Below are 22,260 nucleotides of genomic sequence, written 5' to 3' on the forward strand. Positions count from 1 at the left end.
GGGGGTGATTACAAAATTTTCAGTGCTGTAAGTTTGTGTCTACTTGTATTTTTCATTTATTGAGAGTTTGATAGGATTAACTGCTAAAATTACTTTTAAAATAACCCCAAATTAAGTACTTAATATGGAAAATTAACTGTTACATTTAAATTCTTTGAAATATATTAGATAACGGATGATTATTTTAAAAATAGCATACCCACTGGATGGAATAAGATACAGTTACTAAAAATTAGGTACTATAAAGATTTTTATGGCATAGGAATTTTTCAAAATACAGAAATTTAAAAGACTGCACAAGTTTATATAGTAGGATCTCAAATTTGTAAATAAAAACCCACTGTATATGAATCTGTGTGTATATTTCATGTAGGAAGAATATGCATCAAATGTTAATAGTGGTTATCTTTGAGTGTTGGGATTATATTTGTTTGCTCTGTTTTCTTTTCTGGATTTACAAATTTTCTACAATGAACGTTTATTACTTTCACATATATAAAAACAGTGCGTTTTACATATACTTTGAAAATGGATTTTAGGATGACTAGAGTCTAAATACATGTACCTCCTAAAGGAAAACAGTATCAAGCTGTATTAACTTTGTTAGTGGAATCTTATTCCAGTCGAGTAGAAGCTGGCACCTGGAAGCGCTGTTGGCCCTTCTGCGTATTGAGGAGGGGTTTATTTTGGTAAAGTGACACTACCACTGTGGCTACTGCAGCGGGATCAGATCTCAGGTCACATCAGTTCAGTAGCTCAGCATGGAGCTCAGCTCTCACATTGTGGGCCACACTAAGGGTTTTTTAGAAGATAATCCCTATGCGTCTTTTCATGCATGTACATCTGTTTATTGAGACCAGACACAGATCACAAGGTATCGGGGATGGTGAAAGTAGTGCATCAGGCTAATGTAAGGAAAGTTTGTTTTTGTGCTGTGAAAATGCAAGAGAAATGTAAAGGCAATGTGTAAAGTTCTGCCATTCTTCTGCTCAGTTTTTAAAAATTCCTCTACTTTCCAATGAAATAATTCTATGTCTTATATTTTCTTCATTATTTCATTTTTTTGCAGCTGGTGTTACTCTTGTTAATATCAGACATAATACCCATTTTGACTACATTGGGAATATTCAGTGAACTACTGAAAAGGATGTTTTGTGGGTTTCTATTTAGTAGTTTCAATAATTTTTTTTTTTTTGATTTATAGTCCATCCTCCTGATGATTCGATTTGGTATCCCTGTTGTCTTTATATCACCTTTTGCCTAATTTAGGATCATGCCCCTGATTTTTTTCATTTCATTAATCAGAGCTCTTGAGAGATATTTCAGCCTCCTTCATTTTAGAGATGTGAAACAGACATAAAAGCTAGGGAGTTATCCAAGGCTACACAGTTAGTAAATGGATAAACTTTAAGTCTTGACTTTTGACTCAGCATGTATTATACGCTACCTTGTTCCAGTTATTTTTAAAAATTCTCTCAAGTATTGTCAAGAAAAGTCTAGGATATATCTGTTTTCACCATATGATAGGTGCAATGATAGATACTTTGAATAAAATTTACGTTAAAAAAATTTTAAATCTTCTAGCTCTAAAGTACTTAAAAATTGGAGATGCTTTTTAATACCATCATCCAAGTATTACATAATAATTACACCTTAACTACATGTATTATTTAATGTGTTCATCATAGTACTAAATATGAACACGATTTATGAAAATGAGACTTGAGATACTTTTAGATTTTTTTAAGTGGCAAAGGGCTGTTAGATATTTGGTATCAGAATGGAATACCTACAAAAAACAATGTTTTTTCTTTAAAAGTAGTTAGACCATTTTTTCATTTAGAAAAGCAAGATTGGCCTAAGTTAAATAGGAAAAGAGTTTGATTCTCTCTTTCCATAACCCTTTTTGTTTTTTTTAGAAACCACAGAAGAAATTTCTTTTAAAAATAGGATTAATGTCGTACATATTTAAATACTAATTGTTTGATCCATTTTTTTTAGTCATTATAGTAATGCCTTTTTTTAAAGAGAAGTTGCCAATTATGAAGTTTAATAATTAAAACAAGTTTAGGTAACTTTATATCTTAAAAAGTGGAATAATTCTTATATACTATATTTCTGGTTATAAAAATGTATAGATTGAAGATAATGTCCTCAGAAAGATTACACATTTATCTTTTGTTCCAGAGATGTTTTATTACTTGAAGAAGGCAAAAATTAAATAGTGTAAAAGAAGTTATTTCAAAACTCTTAAATTTTAATGCAAACATTACAATGAAATAGAGTTTTCTGATAAGAGTTTGGTTAAACTGTGAGCATAGCATTCTCGCAATAGAAGTTTTGAGCATGGTGCCAATCTATCAATAGTCTTGGCTAATCCTTTTTTGTTTTCTGTTCAGAATTCTGATATCCAATGTTTGATAGGAGGTCAAAAAGGATCTTTGCACTTTAGCCTTTTGATTTTGCTTACAGTTTTATAAGATGATAAGCTTTCTGTAAGCCATATTATTTTGGTTAGGGAAATATACTGCTACATTTTGCATTTCTTTAAGTGTTTTAGAGGAAATTCATTAAGCAATTTGGGACAGTTTGAGTGTGTCAGAGGTTATATGATATATTGTGTATAAAGAAAACTTTCAGATAAGACAAAAACCAGTTCAGGAATTAAACATCATTCCTTCATCCTGTGTGTGTGTATGTTCCTTTGCTACAGTGGTATTCTCTTCCCTCCTTCCCAAACCTCTTGTGTATTTTCACTAATAGTGATGTCAGGTTCTTTTGGGAGCAGTTGGAAAGGAAAACAGCAGGAGAGAAGAAGATTGGATCTTTGGGGAATGATTGGGAGGAGAGGTAGTGGGGGAATTGGTTTCTATGGGTAGCTCGTGGGAGAGAGCTCCGCCATAGGAGAGGAGGAGTCAGGTCTTTTGGGAGGTTCAGGGAGTAAAGTGTCAGGAATCGAACATTTCAGGGAGTCACTGGAATTGAAAGAAACAGAGCACTGATGGAATTCATTTGGATATTCTTCAACAGAGACCAGTGAGAGAAAGCACTGCGCTCCTCTGAGAAAATTCTGGGTCTGAAGCGGGGTGGGTTGGGGGGGGGGCGGTGTAGAATCACTTCACTACTTTTGTTGTTGGCTCCACTTAGGTCCCTGGTGTAAGGAAGGATCTAGATAGCTGTAGTTACAGAGGGGTTGGTTGTGTAAATCTCTTCGTGTATGTAAATGTCAGTTCTGATTTCTTCTCCTTTTTACTCTCTTACCTGAGTATGGGAATGGCTGAAGGCTTTATTGCTATATCTGTGTTGCATGCTATGTGGATCTTTTAAGGTGTGACCTTATCAAAGTTGTCATCTAAATGCAAAGGAAAATGCAGGGCAAGCTTGTTCTAGTTGGGGTTCCTGTCACCAGACCATAGCAATGTGGAACAATGGATACATTAGCTGAATTCGTTGGGTGCAAGCAGAGTCCCTTCTTCCAGGCTTGCCCTTATTAGTGTTTAAAATAGTGCCGAGTACTGTGAGTACTATCTGTTAAGAGAACACCTTCTTCCCATTCTCTTCTTTCTCTCTATCCTTTATGAATATTTTAGGGGGAAGGCTTTTGTTTGAGTAGTTAGAAAATGTGGAAAAACAAGATTACAAGGTCGAGGTGAAAGTAGTACAAGATTGGAAGAATGAAACTCTTTTTCTTCACTCAGAGTAAAATGATACTTTTGGCTCAAGGCCAGAGACATAGGAGTTAGGATGGTGCAGACAGGACTGGCAAGAAGTTTGTTAAGGAATGGGCTGAGAGAGCCTTGTCTCTGCCCTGTGGTTTACTGTTCTATTTGAGTTTTAACTCTTTGTTTTTTGTCCATTGGAAGCAGTATCGATAGAGAGATTACACCGAACTTAAACCCACAGCAAAACAAAACTTTTAAAACACTTGTGTGGTGGTTTAAGAGACAACCAGGTTCTGTTTTAACTGTGCTACTAATGTTTTTCTGAGGGATTGCAGTAGCTCTGGGCATGGAATAGTTAACTCTTTTTCTCTTTTCATTTTTATCTATATTACAAATAGAATCTGAGGCGTGTGAGCATTAAAATAATGGAAACACCACCATTTCTATACATGTAATATACATCTTCTGAATATGCCATTTATGTGACATAATTAGTATTCTTGTTATTTAGTATATTTCAAAATACTGTATAGTATTCTTTTTAGAAAATTCAAGGTAATTTTAACTTTTTTCTTATAAATCTGATATATTTGTGATTAATAAAGATTTTACAGTATGTATTCCTGTAATAATTGTTCTGATTTTTAACAATATCGTTAGCAAATCCACCTACACCTTAAAACAGCTCGCTCTTAAGCTCCCTTCACACATTGTTACATTCCTGTTTTCCCTAGTTATTCAGAGTTTACAAAACAAACATTTATTGAAGGTTGAGATATAATTTTATTGTAAGAAGATGTTTCCTTTCAGGGAATAGAGGCAACAATAGAAAAGGTTAAAGGGGTTTCGTTCTTTTCCCTAAAAAAAAAAAGCCTGTTTATCTTTTTCTTGCAATTATTCATTCTTTCATTCAATATATTACATATTTTAAGTGCCCACTAAACTTATATTAAGTGTTTGCTTTTGAGACTGTTGATTCGATAAATCAGAAGGTTATCTTTTGTAATCATTAATGCTTTTTGATTAGCCTTTTACAATTTTTTTTTATTAAGTTGTCAGTTCAGGCTTTGGAGATAGGTTAAAATCTACGTTATTTTGGTTAGCTGTGATAAACATGTATCCATGTCTGTCTATCATCATTTATTATAATCTATCCTTATTGATCTAAAAGAATAACTAGTTACTGACCTTGTGTGATTAAATTAATATCTGTGGGCCTCAGCTGACACACCTATATGAAGAGCAGTGATGATACTTACATTTGTCAGGATTGTTAGAAGTAGATTAGATGTATGTTTAAGCCCCTATATATTTGGGATATATAGGTACTTAGTATTGGGAATGTTATATGTGTTCAGTTACTTATTATTGTTATTGTTTATATTATCATTATTGTGACCACTACATGAACTCACACTTCCAATTATTCTTTGCCTCCATGCCATCTTACCTTTCTTATGTGTCCATTACTGCCAACTCCATAATATTCTATAATAAAAAAACTGGTTTCAGCTGCCCCATTTGTTGCCCTCGCTTCCATCCAGTGCTTTCGTGCGTGCAGCGGAGTAATGCTAACGAAGGACTGCTCCCCTCCCCTGCTCCTTCGTCTTGTATAGCTGGGAACAGTCACAGAAAGAGTGAAATATACCATTATTAGTTAAATCAACAGTGTATTTTTCTATAGAGTCAATATAACTGAGACTCCTTCCCATAAATATTATAGATAGTCTTAATAATATCATTTTGTCATATGCTGTGGGTTCTTATGAATTCTTTTTGTTAGTTTCTGATAATGAGTTATTGGACTCTTAAAAGATTGACATCTCATTTCTTTTTAAAATTTCATATTGCTTGTATGTTGGAAACAAAGAAGAGGTACAAAAACAGCCTCCAAACTTGTCTTGGTGAATTGTGAACCGCATTTAATGGTCAAGTACTGTAGAGCATTGTGCATTTTAATTCAGTATTGAAATTTTAGTCTGCAAATGTTGTCTTTTTTTCACTTTCAGTTTATGCTTCAAGAGCTTAATACCTTTGCTCCAGCTGGATAAAAGTTAGGCAAACAGATACCTTGACAACTGCTAACAGTACCACACCTTGGCTTTCCTGGGTACAGAAAGTAGTCACTTATTTCTGGGTTTAAATATTTGTCCCATCTGAAAGATGCCACACAGAAATTCCATTTAAAATATATTATAATTGAAAAAATGAGAATCACCAAAACTTTAAAAATATGTATTGCATATACTTCTTTCCTGATTTTATCCCCCGGAAAGTGAAAAATCTATGTAGCAGATTCTGGTATACAGCTTAGAAATCACTTCCTGTTGGCCTGCATGGTGACACTGTTCTTCTAAGTTGCCAGTTTTGAATACTAGTAACTGGTCATGGATCAGTTATCCAAAATGGAAGGTTTATTTGTTAAGGGAGGAATGACATTATTTCCTGTCCTTTAGACAGAGCTAAAATGAGAATAAAAGGGTTAGAACGTTCCTTTGCACTTTAGGTGTGAACGTGCTATCATTTGTGCTACCTATTTGATTGCAACAGCTACTATCATTAGCATCTTGGACTAAACATGGAACAAGCTGTACTGTATTTCTTTCACGTATGTTGGAATATGGAGACTGATTAAAAGTACTCTGAAAGGCACTGGATTATTCATTTGATGGATACATGGGGATCTTAAAGTTATTTTCATTTGTGGCCATGAAACATTTTTAATCATTGCTCTTTGAAAGGAAATAATAAATTTAATTTATGCCTAGGGAAGGCTTTTCTCCATTTGAAAAAAATTGTTTTTGTAATCTTGTAATCATTTTCATAGTAGTGTTAGTCACCAGAAAAACCTCAATGTGAAGAAAGCTTATGTATCATAAGTCCTTTTTCTAGTGCATTCTTAAGGCAGATTGGAGTGAAGACATCTACTCCATTTCATCTCTGATGCCTTTCCTGGACTACCTTAGGTAAGACGCTTTTAGTATGACATCTGAAAGAAGAAAAACTCACATTGGAGAAAGAATGAGTAATGCTGGTTTAGACTGCTTCTTATCTTCTCCTAGATTTCAGTCACTATTGGTGTTTTAAATAACCAATGAAAACATTTCATGGTTTCTGAGATTTAAGGCAAGCTCGAAAGGTATGAAGTGATTTACTGATAAAGCGAACTTTATTATTATAGGCACAAGAATGTTTTTGTTCCATCTCACTTTGTTTTATCGTATTACTCTCATTTTAGGGATAGGAATATAGGAGATCTTGTTTTATCAATAAGCTAGTTATATATATCTACACACACACGTGCGTGTGTCTGTGTGTGTGTGTAGATATATATTGCATTTATATATAAAAGGTCAGCCTTAATAAAGTTCAACTGTGTAGGTAGGGCCTGTATTATTTGCATTAATACCAAATTTGATAAGAGGTTGTGTTGAAACCATAAAAGAAAAGAAAATACAAAATAAGCATTTTTAGTTTTGGAAGAAAACTAACTTTTTAATGTATCATTCACTTTGTTGGCATTATACTAGTGGCACTTGTCTTTAATAGCTCTATACAGGCAAATAGCACTTTTTCAAATGCTATCTGAAGTAGCAAAAGGTTGTTAAAGTTGCCAGGTGTCCCAAAATAAATTATAGTTAGGTTAGTGTAACGAGCTTCATTTAATAATTTCAATGTAAACCTGTGAGGTCACTCATTATTTGTTTTTATCTTAAACTATTATTATAGTTTATTTAGTGACTGTTCTATAGCATAGAAGTTATTCTGTATTGCTCTATACTAAATCAGTATTAAATTAAAATCCAGTTGCTTCATTTAATAACCTCTTAAGACAGTGTATTAATATGTGGTTTTTATGAGGGGTCAGTATGGTATACTGGCTATTTTTTGTGTGTTTTTTAAATTAATATCTAATTCGAGTTGAGGTTCATATAAGTGAAACATTAGAGAAGGATTTTTAGTTTTTAATTTTAGTTGTATGACAAAACAGTGACTCTCCATCATTGCTAAAATCAAGCATTCTTTATATCACTCATAAAAATGTCTGTGGACTGGGAAGTGTTTTGTTACTTTTCTTCCTTGAGATTAAATATAGAAATTGTGTAAGTATAGAAATTGTGTCTTCCTTGAGATAAATATAAGAAATTGTGAAACAAATTGCGTAAAAATTTGACAGTAATAAAAATTATGATCTTGTATTTTGTATTTCTCTAATTTCACTTTTATCGTATTATACAGTTATTTGTAACAAATTGGAAGTTAAATAAAAATGTGGTTTCTTTACAGATTATTTGATAAACACTGCTTTAGAAGACCTTAGGAGATTCATCCATGTGCTCACTGTTAATTACTTATAATGCGATACACTAAAATATTCACATATCCCAAACCGACTTATATTACTAACCTACTTGTGTAGATAACCATGTAATTTTTATAAAAGAAACTAAAGTGAAAATGAAAGTCAACTCTTCGTTACACCTAAAGCAGCAGAGCTTTTACTTGTATGCCTAAGTATCATTTATTTAGTGCTTACAATCTGCCAGGTACAACAGGTTTGCTTTATCTCATTTAATGCTATAAAAGCACAATGGTGTGAGTTCCGTATTAGCCTCATTTTAAAGACGAGGATGGGGGAGGGGCTGTTATACATGTAAATTTTGAATGTTAGGACAGGAAATGGTGTTTTCTAATTTCCATTCTAGATTTTTAGGACTTTCATTTTTAGTAATAGTAGGAAAGAAATTATGTTTTAGTAGATTTTAATATTTTTAAATGTGCGCTAAAATCAGGAGCTCGTTAGGGGTAGAAGAGGACAGCTCGAGTATTTGCAGATCTTCAGGGGTAAGTTGGTACAAGAGGTTAAGATGAAGTTTCATCACACATTTTGATTTTGACCACAGAATCTGTTACTGCCAATTATCGATAAATATAAACTTTTAGAGATCGTGTGTACATGTTATAGTTGATACTGTTCGGGAGGTAGAATCCTTCTTTCCAAAAAAGAAATGAGATATGATTTTTGAATGACATCCCTACTTTTCACGTGGTCTCGACTCTCAGGAAACATGTATATAATATTTGCATCTAATAAAGTAATACTTATAATATTTTTATCCTCCAACTTCAATAATCTGTTTTCTCTTTATCTTTGCAAGGGATAAAAAAGGAGGGAGGGAGGAGGGAGTGATGAAAGGGGCAAGAGAGGAGGAGTGACTTTCCTTATGAAGAGTCCCTAACCAAATATGCCTTCAGATCTTCATCAGTAGATGGGTAAACTCAGTTTACAAGATTTTTTTCTTCTCTAAAATTATGTAGTTCAGCTAGTTAATATCTGGTTGGATTTATGTTTTCTTTATTTGTTCAGTTCTACCACTGATCATTGATGTGTTCATCTGCCTGATGGCCTTTAGACAGTGTTTAAAGATTAAGGATAAAAACTATCAAGGGCAAGACTAGAAGAGGTGACTGACTGATTCTCTGCTGCCCTTGAAGGCACTGGATAATGGAGAAACAAGTGTCTGCATGTGCTGGATTTGTTAATTGAATCCAGCTCCAGCAAAGAGACAACTGAGGTCACGTCAGCACCTTGGAAGGCTGGGAAGCTGGAACTGGAGCAGCTGAGCCAATCCCCAGACAAACAGGTTTTAATCAGGACAGAGAGAGCGCACTTTGCTTTGGAGACTCTTTGCCCATTTACCTAAGGCAGTGATTCTATTCACATCTTTTCCTGCTGTCTGTTCATTTATGTATCAAATAGCTTAGTTATGAAGACCTTTCTCTTTATGTAGCAAAAAGTAATGGCTCATTCTTATGTTAGACCTTGAGGTCTTTTTATTTTCTTCAGACTAAGAAGCAAGGAGATATTAGTTCTGTAATTAGGTATCATGATGGAAAGACTATTTGTGCCAATAGTAAGGGTGACCTTTGTTAATGATCAGCATTTGGCGTAAGGTTAAATGCAGATTAAATGTGGTATCCGCCTCAATAATGTGTTTAAACATATCTAAGTTATGTAATATCACATACTGAAACCTCTTTTGACTCTAGAGTGAAATTTTCTTATAATTCCTGAAAATGGGGACTTTGATTCTAGTCTCAGCTTCGTCACTGCCTTCCACTCCAGACCAGTTTAATCAAAATCTTCATGGGTGGGACTCAGACATCTATAACGGTTCTTTAATTCCCCTAAATAATTTTACTGCACAGTGAAGGTCTAGAACCACTGATGTAGAATGATATAGCCAACTTAACTTTTGAGATTTACTGAGGTTATTTAATACATATTAACTGTTTTAATCACACTTGCAAAAAGTAGTCTATAATTCATAGTGTCTCCGTCTTTCAATATTGAATTGGAAAAGCGTCCTCCAACATGACCCTGTATTTTGGCAGATTACATTTAACCCTTAATAGGGTGTAAAGATGTTTGGTGATGGATGTCATAAATATATAATTATAGCATATTTTATCACACATAATTACAAATAAATAATTTCTCAGCAACTATGTACTGACAGAGGGAGGGGTGGGAGAGTGAGGATCAAAGGGAAAGGGAGTAACACTTATTGAACATCTCTGTGTGCTCTGTGCCAGGTTCTAATAGAATAATCTCTACTATAGGAATCATTGTTACTCTTTATAGAAAGAAATCAAAACTTAGAGTTTATTAATTAAATTTAATTATATTTTATTATAGAATCTCATGGATATGATTAATTCTAAAAGTCATCTAAGTCAGTTATCTACTACACATAAAGACTAAATGTGGAGGTTTCTGGGCAGTTAAAAATATTCCATTAAGAGTGAACCTTGGGATTTAAATCATTGTCTATTGTCAAATGTAAACATAGTAAAAAAATAAAAAGTCCTGAGAAAGAGAATTGGTATAATACAGATTACATAGTTTTAAAATTTATTTAGTAACTATAGCAGAGGTGGAATTTTAATTATTTAGATATGATTATTCACTATTAAAATGTTTTAAAATATCATGTGTCAATTTATAAGTCTGATTATTTCCAACTACTGAGTTTTTTAGAACTACCATATTTAACTTGCATATCTAAATCGTACACCAATTTTATCTAATGATGACTTGTTGCTTTGAGAATCACAGAAAAAATATCAAAGTTTACATATAATTATCAACAGCTTTATTGGGGGGCAGTCGTGATTTGCTGTTCTTAGACATTTTTAGATCTTCTTAGATATTTTTAGAGTCAGTATTTTACCTGTTAAATCTGCGAATTTCATATCAAATTTAGAGTGATGCTCTCTTGATCAAGCAGCTTACCCTCAGAGAATGGGTGCTGTTTTTTGAGATTTCAGTATTTTTTCTAGGCTCTTCTGTTCCTGTTTTCGAGGTTATCTTTTCATAGACTGTCTGATATTTAGAGCTCATTGTAACTCAGAGATGGGTTCTTTATGAATATCAACTAATATTATTAAGAAAACTGCAAATGGGATTCTTTTACTCCAAGTCATAATTATTTACATTTTATTTTAAATATTTATAATGCTGTCTTTGGTAAATGAAAACAATATCCTTAGATGAGCTAGAAATATTGAATTAGGATTTTTTTCTGAATTTACTTCTGCTGAAATACATACAATTACTTATTTTTTGTACTCTATTTAGTGAAATAGAAAAATATACTTAGTATAAATTGAAATGTCAGTTTGCTCTTCTGCATTTCACAGATATTTTCACCATAAGAAACTTCAGTAAAATAAGATATGAAGCAATCTCAAAGTTGTATTAATTTTCATAAAAATATTTTTAAGATTTAATCTTTGAAATTTTCATATATGATAATCTTAGATATTGAACTGTTCACATTAAACAGTTAAAGAGTTCATTGTATAATTTAAAAAGTAATATATACATGTTTTAACATTTTCGACTCTTCAACATTTAAAGTATTTTTACTATCTAGATAAATATTGTTGTACACCTCTTCACTGAAGAATACTTAAGTTTTTTTATTTTCTCAGCTTGTGATATTTGACTTTATAGTTCTCCCACAGATCATTTTATTCAGTCATGCATGCATGCATGCATTTCTCATTGATGCGTTTATTCATGCAATAAACATGTATAGGGTGCTTACTATTTATGGGACACTTTTTCCCTAGGTCACAAATCTTCCTAGTAGAATATTTCAAATAAATTAGTTGAGTGACTAAAATTGGATATAGTTATTTTTGCGATTTTAGAATATGTTTTAGTTTACTGGTTCCCATTTAATTGGTCAAACATCAGTGTATTAGTCTGCTCAGGCTGCCATAACAAAATATCTTAGCCTGGGTGGCTTAAACAACAGAAATGTATTTTCTCCCAGTTCTGGAGGGTGGAAGTCTAAGATCAGGGTACCAGCTACCTTCTCACTGTGTCCTCACAAAGGAGGGAGGCGAGGAGAGATGGAGAGAGAGAGCAAGAGCCACATGCGAGCATAAGCGAGCTGTGCGTGCAAGCTCTCTGGGGTTTCTTCTTAAAAGGGAACTAACCTTATTATGAGGGCCTTACCCTCATGACCTCATCTAAATCTAATCATCTTTTATAGGCCCCATCTCCAAATACCATCACATTAGGAGATAGGACTTCAGCAAAAGAATTGGGGAGAGCAGTTCAAACCATAGCAATCACTGTATTTTTAAAAATTACCCAAATGATTCTACTATGCATCCTGGATTGAGGATCACTGTTTTAAATGATTTGTGTGTTTCAATATTATATAACATCCTAATTTTTAATTTAATGGTATAGTTAGGTCAATTTCAGTTTACTTTATCCTAAAAGCTAACTCTATCAATCATTCATTATAATGTTCACTGACTTAAAGAGCTTATTTACACTTATCACATTTATACTGATTTTTTCCAAAGTCTGCAACTTTGATTTTAGTTCTAAATTTAAGATTTGTGTTTGTAGCCGCCTTTAGAATGTTTGGAAATAACTATAAATAAACATTTTACACTCAACAGATTAAAAACTCAGAATTCTCACGTGCCATGTCACTCAAACTTATTCTATTTCCGAAATATTTTTTCTCTGTCACTAATGTAACTCTCTATTCCATATGGTTCTTCAGGCTCGAAATCTTGAAATCATTGATTACTTAACATCCTTTGTATCTCATAAGTAGTCAGTTCTCTAGTTTCTTATTTTTTGGTCTTAAGATTTCTCTTGGTTGGATCCTATCCTTTCTCATCCTCCTTCTCCTTGTCTCATCTAGGATTTCTTTACCTGGGGCTGATATTCACTCAGCTCTTGAAGGTATAGTTATATTGGTTGCTAAAATATTAAGATGCTTTTTTGGTACAGGTTTGAGAAATAGCCTTTTCCTCAAGTCCCTTGAGTAACCTCCCTCCACAGGCAAATGTTGAGTACCCACCTGCAGCTATGGTCATTCCTTGCCATTTGTCTCCTGCTGTTGCTTGTGGAAACTGTAGCCTTTCTGCCGTGTACCAGTTTATGTAATTGTTGAATGTGTAGGATGTCTCTCCTGTCTGTACGTCAAGCTTCATAATGATTATGGTAGATTAGTAAGTATCCTCTTACTGGCCCTTTACCTCTAGCTGCTTTTCTCTCTAACATATCCATCATATTGAGACGACTCTCCCTGATGTCATTATTCTTCTGACCAAGAGATGGAACTCTAAGTTCAGACCCTTTATCAAGTGACCTTACCATTGCTGTTTAACTTGTGATTCCATGCCCCTCTCAAGTGAAGTCAGATTGATCTTCTCACGTAAGGTGGTCTCATTTCTCTTTTTGTGTTTACCTTTGTTCATCTTCACACCTCTAAAATTCTCTTATCTTGTGCCATTTCAAGTCAGACATTTCCATTAAGTTCTATGTCAGTCCTATCTCAGATAATTCTTCACGAAACTTTTACTAACTTTCCAGATTATAATGACCTTCTCTTCTTAGAATCCATATAGCAGCCTATGTCTTAAAAAGTATTAGCTCCCGTATGAGAAAATTAGAGTTCACGTAGCTGATGTTTCTTTCTAACTCAGGAATCCTTTCTGTAAAACCTTTGATGTACAATGAAGAATTTTTCCAAGACTGTAAAGCTGCTGGTTCTGTTGTTGGGCACTTCTAGTTATTATTCAATTAATTAATGAAATATTCCCTAATGTTTACCCTGTGCCAGGCACTGACATTGCTTTACAGTAATGAAAAAAGTGGTTGCAGCTCTGTCCTCATAGAGCTTACAGTCTAGTGAGGGGAAGACATTAAAAGTGTAAGCATACACAGGCATGTGATATAATGAGATATGATAGGTTTTGTGAAGGAAAAGAGTAGAGGGATAATGAAAAAGAACATTCAGGCCTCAGTTTATATGGAATATTTAGAAGAGATGAAGTTTAAGCTGAAGAGTAGATAAGGAGAGGATACTCACAGAGCAGTAGTGTCTGAGAGATGAGTATGTATAAGTGAGCAAAGGCTGTAAGATAGAAGAAAGTTGTTTTAGTTAATCAAAGAAGAAAAAGAAGGTAAGTAGGCCTAGTATTTGCGAAAGAGATGAAGGTTGGGACATGTTGCTGGAGAGGTAGGAAGGAGCCCCATATACACTTGTAGGTCATGGAAAGAAGTTTGGATTTTTAACATAATGCAGTGAGCAGCAACTGGAAAATTTTGAACATAGACTTGGCAGAATTCGATGTATGGTTTTGTTTTGTTTTGTGGTTGTTGTTGTTGGGGGGGACAGGTTTTAAATTTAGAAAGGATGATTTTTTGTATTTCTTAAATGCCTTTCTCAGTTATGGAAATGTAGAAGAAGTACATGGCCTTTGTTTTGCAGTAGAAAGTTTTCTGACTTCATTAATAAAAGTCTGCCACTCCTTGAGAACGCAGGTGTGTTCTGCTCTGTAAAGCCGGTTCCTGGAAAGGTGGAGATCACTTTACATAAGATGCTCAGGGCTTTCTGAGAGAGAAAGAACTAATATCTAGTCTTTCTTGGGATGGAACTCTGTGGCCCTTACCCCCCTCGCGCTGCCCCCCCCCCAAAAAAAAAAGACAGTTTCAGGAGAAGGCAATGAGAGCCCTAAAATAAAATTACAGAAAGAGGGGACCCAGAGTGGGAAACAACACTCAGAAGAGCTTTTGAGCTTGTGGGGCTGATATTGGAAAGTTGTGTAGATGTCATCAGGGTAGTTTGTACGCTGGGGAAGAGTAAGCATGAACTGCAGAGTTAAAGTGCTCCTGACTGAGCTGGGCACCAAGTGAAACCAGATCATCAAGACCATGTGGCTTGAACAGGGAGCTAGATGGGACAGCATTGATGGGTGATAAAGACCAGTAGCCTTGGAAGTAGCAAACTAATTAATGCTTCCCAGTGCTCCTTCAAGTATGGTATGTAGAATGCACTTCTAGGGCAAGTGAGAGCTCTAATCAGTTATATTTAAAGTAAGAATTTAAATATGACCATAATCGTACCTTCAAATGATACAACAGGTTATTATGGTTACAGTTTATAAAAGATGGCTCAGCCTGTTTTTTAGAAAATAGATTGGAAATGCAAGAGGAGAAATGGGGAAACTAGTGGACATGAGGAAACCAGTAATAGTTAAGGAAAATATCATATTAATTAGAACTATAGTGACAGTGGTAAAGAGAAGTGAAATCTTCTTTCTTGTATTAAGATCGCAGATCTTTCCTGCAAGAACTTCATCTATCCTACATCTTCCCTATATCGAGCCTTGAGTTTTCAGATCTACCTTCTCTGTTCTTTTTCTCCTGGTTAAACATCTCTCATTCTTCCAGTGATTCCTCAGTTAGATGATTTCTGGAATTCAGACTCAGCCACTTGGAGGATCAGATTTCCTTATCGGTTGTGTGTCATCCACAGGTTTGATAAACGTGCCTTGCATGTTTTTTTTTTTTCAGTCTTGTTAAAGTAGCCCTGTGGCATACAACTTGAGACTTTGAGGTAACATCTTTTCATGAATCAACACTCTTTGGGCGTGGTTGTTCAACCTGTTATGAATGTACCTAACTTATATTATTTCCTGCATATTTTGCCATTTCGACCTCAAGAATATCACGAGAGATTTCTTCAAATGTGTAACGAAGTTCAGGATGAACAAAGTCCATGTTATCTTTATCTTCCAGTCTAATAGTGGGACCAACAGTAAAATTATTCTTAGTGAACCCATATTGGAACCTTCTGTAAAGTTGTCATACAAACATTTGCATACCATTTTTAATGGGTCCATTGTAAGCTTACTTATCTGAGATTGGCAGAATTCACATCCTTTGCCTTTAAAAATGATAATATTAGACCATGTCTGGTGCTCTGGCACCTTTCCTCTTCTCTGAAGTATTTAGGAAGGCCCTTGCAGTAGTTTCTTGATCACCTTTACCTGTCCTTTGAAGTCCATGGAATATATGCCATCTGAGCTTGAGTACCACAAACTGGGTGGCTTAAACAATAGAAGTTTATTGTTTCACAGTTTTGGAGACTAGGAGTCTAAGATTAAGAGGTCAGCAGTGTTGGCTCTTTCTGAGGGCTGTGGGGGAGAATCTGTTCTATGCACCGCTCTTAGTTCTGGTGGTTTGCTGGCGATCTGTGGCATTCCTTGGCTTGTAGATGCATCACCCTGATCTTTGCTTGCATGTTCACATGGCTTTCTCCTGGTGTACATATCTGTGTCCAAACTTCCTGTATAAGGAAATTTGTCATACCTTAGTTTAACTAATTACATCTACAATTTAAAAAAAAAAAAACAACTTTAATTTTTAAAAATTTATTTATTTTTTAAATTTTATTTATTTATTTATTATTTTTTTTAGGCGAGGCAACCCTTGGTTGACCTCATAGATTGCAAGGACCTTGTCAGCTTACAATCCCTTATTTTTTTATTTTTTATGCCTACAGCATCTGGTCTTCCTAGGTGGTCTCCCATCCAAGTACTAACCAGGCCCAACCCTACTTAGCTTCCGAGATCATACAGGATCGGGCTTGTTCAGGGTGGCGTGGCCGTAGACAAAAAAACTTTAATTTTTAAATTGATTTATTTCTTGGTAAAAATGAAGTATGATATAAAGCAATTTCATTGTATAATTCTCTCTATATATGGCCAGAGAATCAAATAAGTGTGAATGCCAAAGTAAATAAGCCTAGAGCTGGTGACACAAAAGGTCATATTTGTTTAGTCTCCATTAGAAAGCTTAGAGTAAAAGAAAAAAAAATTGGACTTCACCTGTAGGCAGAACCTAGATGACTATAGGTAAACCTATAGTCACCTGTTTTAGACCTCAACCAGCCTGTGATTTTCACATAAAAACACATATATTTTAGTTAGCAGATTAAGATAGTTCAGGCTCCTCAGTAATAGCCCTACTGTCCTGTGATATGGAAATTAGATCTCTTCACAGTGTTCCTAGTTCCTAGTTACCTCTGGAAGCCCACTATCACTTCACATATGTCTGGAAATCATTCTGTCAGCTGTTATTACCACACACTGCCTGCCATTCCTTCTCTGGCTTCCAAATTTCAACATCCACAGCTCAAGAAGTTTGTTGACGAAGACCCTTTGTTGCCATTACGTACAAGGAGAAAGTCAATGCTCAGATCATGGATGCCGTATGTGGCTTCTGAGATTTTTCTGTAGGTGCCTTCTCTCCAGCTCTATGCCATACTATGTCATCTGGATCTTAATCAAACTCTGCTAGTGCCAGAATATCAGCAAGTGCCTCTTGATCAGTTTCTGGCCATGATCTCTTTTTCAGAATTTCATTTCTCATGAAATACAGTTTCATTTTTTGGCCCTCATGCTTCTACTATAAACATTTAATCTAAAGCAAGGAGTCACATTCACATGGGGAACAGATACTAGGTTGCACTTTCACCTCTGTACTAATCTGTTGCTTTGGTTCTATTTCCTCCCTCTTCTTCCCTTTACAGAATAAAGATTTTTATATATGTGAATAGTAACAGAATTGGGATTAGAGAGTGGAGATTACATTTTGGGCCCCAGATCTGTTAGCCAAAAATGTTCTGTTACATAAAGTATTAGATTTACTAAATTAAGATTTATTAGGATCATTCTTGCGAATTTTGAAAGTTTGCATATTTGGTATATTTGAGGAACAGCAAGACCAGTGTGGTTATAGTGGCGTGAGTCAAGAGAAGAATAGTAGGGGGTGAGATATATTTCAAAAGGGCCACTCTGAATTCTCTGGAGATTAGACCAACGAGCTATAGTGCAAGCAAAGTGACATTAAGGAGGCCTGTGTAAAAGTGACCTAAGCGAAAGATGTGATGGATCTAACTGGAGTGGGAGCAGTGGAGATGGCCAGACATGGGCAGATGTATTGAATAAGTAGAGCCTGTTGAATTTGCTGATGGATTGAAAGTGCATGTGAAGGGAAAAGAGGTGTCAGGAATGACTGCTGGGTTTTGCTCTAAGCAACACAGTGAATAGTGATGTCATTTACTGATAGGGGGAGGTCTGGGGGGAAGAATGGATTTGGAGATTGAAATGAAGAGCTCTCTTTTGGACAGATGAAGTCTGAGATTCATTTTTATGAGACAAGCAAATAGAGATCTTGCCTCTTAATCGAAAGGATTGGAGAGCCAGAATGGGCTCAGAGAGTAGCACAGTTATCTGATTCCTCACTGTGTACTCGAGGTTCAAAGTCAACAGACATGTGAACATCATGATGACGTTCCTCCTGATGTATATGGCGGATCTTTTATGTGTGACACACTCTTTTTTACCCCCTTATCTTTGTATGTTTTTCTTTTTTCCAAATCTTTACTGTCCAAGATTTTGCTACTTAATAGTTGTAAGATTTGGCTAAGTTACTTAGTTTTTTAAGACTTAGTGCCTTTATCTATAAATGAAGATAATATTACTTATTTAATATTTGCTGATTATGTTAGATAATGTTCTTGAAACTTAGAACACTGCTTGGCATGTTACTAGTAACTATTAAATATCTTCAGTTATTATGTTTTACCAAATGCATATTATTCTTAAAAATGATTTTAAATATTTTGGAATGAGATAGAGTATAAATGAACAAATAATAATGGATCATCATTTTACATATATATGTAAAGTGATTTTTTCTTATTTAAATGAGTTGTTTTTTACCTCATACAACTACAAAATATTAAAATCAGTATCTTGAATTTTTTAAGCACATGTAGGTATTTTCTGAATTGTAAATATGATTAGTGATATTAGTATTTGGTGCCTCATAAGATCTGCCATTTAACTTTATGCAAATCAAAATTCCCACAGAAATAATGAGTCAAAATGCAGCAACAGGCAATGTTTGGATCACATCTTGTCTCTGCTCTGTTAGAGTTAATCTCACCATACATTATGCGTCATGACTTTTTATTTGCTCAGGATTTTTTGTTGATTAGACCTTCCCTACCCTTTGTTTTAAAACCTAAGATTACTACTTTAAGTGTACTAGTATTATGGAAGTGTTTTTTTCAGAACAGAATAAATGTAAACTAGAGAATATTACCTTGAGACTCTTCCTATTGCATTGATAGAGATATCTTTATGGAGCAAAGGCTAGATCACTTAATAAAAAAACTACAGTCTCTTCTTTGGCAGTTGTGTTGAACCTGGAAGAAAGCCAGCCATGGGCAGTATAAGGTTAGATTCCATTCCATCAGCATAATAGTTAATAATAGTTGACTGACAGGGATGTGAAAGGTGCCCTCTTTTCCTCCCCTTCATCCCCATTCCAGGCTAACCTCTCTAGGGAATATGCCATTCCTTTCCCCATTCCTAAAATTCCTTGCTTAAGCACAGCCGGGGCTGCTGGACTGGTGCCTTATTGTATAAGGGGAGGGGAAGGGGGAGGTGTCCCCTAAAGTGTTATTAGTTCCTGTGGTTCCTCCTGAGGGAGTCCGGAAATCTCTAAACATCTGTAGGGATATGGAAGAAAGGTGAGCTGCCCCTACTGTGGCTAGTGTTTATGTGTGAAAAATAACTGGACTCCTGTCACTTACCTGGATTAACTTAATACCATATCAAGATCACTTCTGCTACCCCGCAGTCACAGGTGACGTTCTTGTCTATGGAAATTTAGAGCTATTTTTGTCTGTTTTTTTGTGAATCATACCTCATGTCATATATTATTTTGCATTGTTAACTGTATATTTGGAAAGTTTAGTGTGGTAAGTTAGTAACATTTGCAGCTTTCTTCTAGCCTTTTTTTTTTTTTTTTTTTTAGATGCAGGTATTTGCAGGATAGGAACTATTCAAATAGTTACAGCATTCCAGAGATTCTTTCCCTGGATTCTACATGCTTACGTTTCAGAGTTATATTTAAACACGGAGAAGTATTGCTGAATATTGAAGAACAGAAGATTCATTAGAATAGTGTTTAAGTGAAAATTCAAGTTTTTCTAGTCTAAGTATTTCCTCTTCTTAGTGGGGTGGTGATTCATATACTAAGCTGTCTTGAGTGCTATAATTCGGTGAAGTTTAATATTTGGTGTTGCCTGCAGTTTGGGTTAGCAATTATTCTTTACCTCACATCTCACCACTACAGAGCCACTTGCTAACTTTTAATCACCACCTTCTCAAGTTTAAGAACTTGGCCAGAGTGATCCCGGAAAGTCTCAACATTTTCCAGTAGGTAAAGTCCATCTCTTTTGGAGATCTTGACACCTATCATTAACAAGACTGCAACCTCCTTAAGGATATCAAGAATAGAGACCTTCTCTTCTGTATATTTAGCAAAACATAAAGAGGTTATATGTCAGGATAATTCTTAAATAGAGAGCATGGTATTGACTGTCAGGCTGACCCAACATCATGTCACTGCCTTCATTCTACAGATTCTGTTGTGGGTTTCAAATGTTTTTCTCAGGTCAGTTTCCCTATCATTAATGCTGCAACACCTTTGCCGAGGAGATATCCACTCTCATTCTTTTATTTCACCACAGTGAAACCAGCATGCTGACTCTCGTGGGTTGATGAATAAACTCTAGTTTTAATGGCTTTTCTAAATAAGCTTTAAAAGTTGTTTCTGGAGTCCAAATATGGTGAATAAAGTCCTAAACTTGATTTTTTTTTTTTTAAAGCTTCATTTAAATGAAATCACATTGAAGTGTGTTCATATACTCATATGCATGCCATTCATCCTCTGAGATGTCAGTGGTGTCACTAACCTGACCGGCACATTTGGCTGGTAACATGAGCGTGCGTCCAAAAGCATTTCTGTTTGATAACATACATAATCTGGAGACTATTTAGTTGCTCTTTAACACCTTTTAAAAAAAGAAGCTCATCTTTTTATTTTTAAAATGCCCGCTAAAATCGCTTTTAACGTCACCTGTTTCTAAGTGGTTTTTTTTATGACAAACCAGAAAGATATTGTGGGAAAGGATTGAGTTTGATTCAGTGAACATTTTCTGAATATCGTTACGTGCCTGCCGCTGTGTTAAGTACCCTGGGATGCAGAGGTGAAAGAGATTGTTCTCAGGTCACAGTGCGCAGTTTAATAGAAGTGACAGGGTGTGGATTCAGTGCTCTGATAGCAGCCAGAAATTCTGCCAAAATTGGTCAGAAAGGGATATTCTTTCAGGAAACAACATTGGGACTGGACTAGGAATGATGAAAGCAGGTAAATGAAGACAAACAAGGACGTCCAATGCAAAGGAGTACTGCATGAGCAAAGGGCTCTATACCAGTGTGTGGTGGGGAAACGGGGAAGAGCAGCAAAGGTTGCAAAATAGGACTTCAGTTAAAGTTAATGTTATTGCTACTTTTCAGATTAGAGAAGTAATCATATTATTCTGTTCATATATGAAAGGCCTTCAAGCGATTTCAACAAGATCTTGAGAGAGGGTAGCAACTTAGAAAATACTTAAAGAAGAGATGGTTGGGGGAACTTGTGTTACTCTATGTGATATAAACTGTAGAGTTTTCAAATGAGTAACAAGATTTCCTAAGATTGAAGCCCCTTAATTTTTGATGGGAAGGTGAATAATGTCATTTGCACATTTGTTCAGTCATGTGTTTATACATACGACGTTAATGGACCGTCTGCTAGGAACCTAGTACTGTTCTTTATGTTAAGAAAGCATCAGGTGACTGAGATACGTGCCATCTTTAAGGGAAGGGAACTTTAAGGGAAGGGAATATCATGATTTTTCTCTACGCAAGTATATTCTTGCTTTAGAATGACACAGATGATTTTTTTGAAATTCATATATTTTATCATTTTGTGATTGTTTCAGAAATATTTTCTGTGTCTTTTGTTACTTCTACAAGGTCTCATATATGTTCATTTCCTTATCCCAAGCGATAATAAAATTAATTACTAAGCGCTTTTTTAACACTGACTACGGGAACTAAACCAATTCTTTGTGGGCAAACAGTACTTTAGGAGAATCCGTGGGAGAAGGAGCAATGAATGGAACTAACATTTATAGAGTACTACTGTGTGCTAGGCCCTGTGCAAGGTGATTTCTTATAATTTATACCATTCAATTTTTTAAAGTATCTTTGGAAAGTAGCTGTTATTATTTCACTTTTTCAAACCAGGTAAACATTCTAGAAAAGGGAAACTGAGGTCAAGTAACTTGCCCTATGATACATAGTTAAT

The 22,260-nt window shown here is 35.0% G+C and overlaps 1 protein-coding gene and 1 pseudogene across 13 annotated transcripts in view; one reads left to right on the top strand and one right to left on the bottom strand.

Moving 5' to 3' along the window:
* IKZF2 (IKAROS family zinc finger 2) overlaps window positions 1-22,260 on the top strand; it is a 151,704-nt gene that overhangs the window by 44,438 nt on the left and 85,006 nt on the right. Inside the window, exon 1 of one of the 13 annotated variants that reach the window (XM_023529791.1) lies at window positions 19,540-19,591. The exons of 11 other annotated variants lie outside the window; for them this stretch is intronic. The gene's annotated coding sequence lies outside the window, so the exon portion shown is untranslated. One more of the 13 variants, XM_023529792.1, reaches the window with a different exon arrangement.
* LOC111738715 lies at window positions 16,544-16,662 on the bottom strand (annotated as a pseudogene).

This window comes from Pteropus vampyrus, unplaced genomic scaffold (assembly GCF_000151845.1).
Source record: "Pteropus vampyrus isolate Shadow unplaced genomic scaffold, Pvam_2.0 Scaffold42, whole genome shotgun sequence".
Lineage (NCBI taxonomy): Eukaryota > Metazoa > Chordata > Mammalia > Chiroptera > Pteropodidae > Pteropus > Pteropus vampyrus.